Source organism: Lepidothrix coronata, unplaced genomic scaffold (assembly GCF_001604755.1).
Source record: "Lepidothrix coronata isolate B3197 unplaced genomic scaffold, Lepidothrix_coronata-1.0 Scaffold356, whole genome shotgun sequence".
Lineage (NCBI taxonomy): Eukaryota > Metazoa > Chordata > Aves > Passeriformes > Pipridae > Lepidothrix > Lepidothrix coronata.
This window is the reverse complement of record NW_016690536.1, coordinates 252622-254069: the sequence shown is the minus strand read 5'-3', so window position 1 is coordinate 254069 and position 1448 is coordinate 252622. Positions and strand designations below refer to the sequence as shown.

Genomic DNA, 1448 nt, shown 5'->3' with positions numbered 1-1448 from the left:
GGGCTCAACTGGAGTTCTGTCCTTATTCCCTATTCCTTTTCCCAGGGCTGTTCAGTTCAAACAGGCAAAGGTGGTGCTGGGAGAAGGACTCGGGGCTTTTAATCCCAGGAAATCCCCCCTGGAGGCAGCTCTGCTCAGCCAGAGATGGCTGAAGGTATTTGTGAGGAGCATCTTCTCCGAGATTCCTTCATGATCCTCATTCTCACCCCCACTCGTGGAATCCCAGGATGGTTTGGGTTGGAAGGACCTTAAAGATCATCCCATTCCAACCCCCCCATGGGCAGGGACACCTCCCACTATCCCAGGTTGCTCCAACCTGGCCTTGGACATTTCCAGGGATAACAGAATATCCTGAGTCGGAAGGGACCCTCAAGGATCATCAGTCCAACTCCTGGCCCTGCCCAGGACACCCCAGCAATGCCACCATGTCCCTGAGAGCGTTTTCCAAGGCCTATTTCCCTTTTCCCATCCTTGTTTCCAAGGGCATCCACAGATTCTCTGGCAAACCTGTTCCGGCGCCTCAGCATAAAAACCCCAGAGGTCTGAACGTCAGTCCCAGACACTCAGCATCTTTCAAGCCTCAATGCCTCCCTTCCTTTTATTTTCTGCTGCTCTCCCCTCCCCTTCCCAGGCAGCTCTGAGCACTTTTCCCTCCCACAACAATCCCAGGCTGCTCTTAAGTGCCGGGAATGGGTTTTATAACGGGCTGGAGTTCGTGAAGGGCGAAGCTCCGGCTGTCACGAGGGCTGGGGGGAGAGGCAGGTTCCTTTGAGGACATCTTTGGAACAGCCACTCCAGTCCCCCCCAGCAGGGACTGGAGCTCTGGTACCCTCAGCTCTTGCACGTCGCAGTTCCCTGCAGAGGGAATTCTCGGAATCCTCGGGAATCCTCCGTGGGATCCCGACCTCGCCGCCAGGGAATCGGAGAGCACCGGTAAGTCAGAGCAGTTCCAGCCACGGGACCTTCCCTCTCTCTCTTGCTGCTCTTGGAGATTCCCAGATTTATCAAGAGGCCAAATGCTTGTTAAGGCTCTTTGGGGCCCGGCATTGGTTTTATTGGAATTTAATGGAAGCAAATTGAGGCAGGCCAGGATCCAGCGCTCCGAGAGCTCCGGCAAACTGGGGCGAGACACGTCTCTGCACCCAGAGCCATTCCAGCTGTTCCCATCCTCCCTCCTGTGCCTCCACCCCTCTGGATGGCTATGGAGAGGGTGGAAAGGACACTGAGAACTGCTCTGAGCTGCTCCCAGGAGCACGTGTCCTGCTTGGATCCAGATTCCCACCCCCAGGGCCCTGATCCCTCAGGGAGCACCGACACCTACAAACACCACGACCTGGATGGGGCTTGGAGCAACCTGGGATAGGGGAAGGTGTCCCTGCCCAGGGAAGGGGTGGAACTGGATGGGCTTTAAGGTCCCTTCCAACCCAAACCAGTCTGGGATTCCCTGA

At 56.4% G+C, this 1448-nt stretch overlaps 1 protein-coding gene across 1 annotated transcript in view; it reads right to left on the bottom strand.

The window, feature by feature from the left end:
- The window catches only part of SIRT6 (sirtuin 6), a 9339-nt gene that overhangs the window by 3647 nt on the left and 4244 nt on the right, over positions 1-1448 (bottom strand). The gene's annotated exons all lie outside the window — the stretch shown is intronic.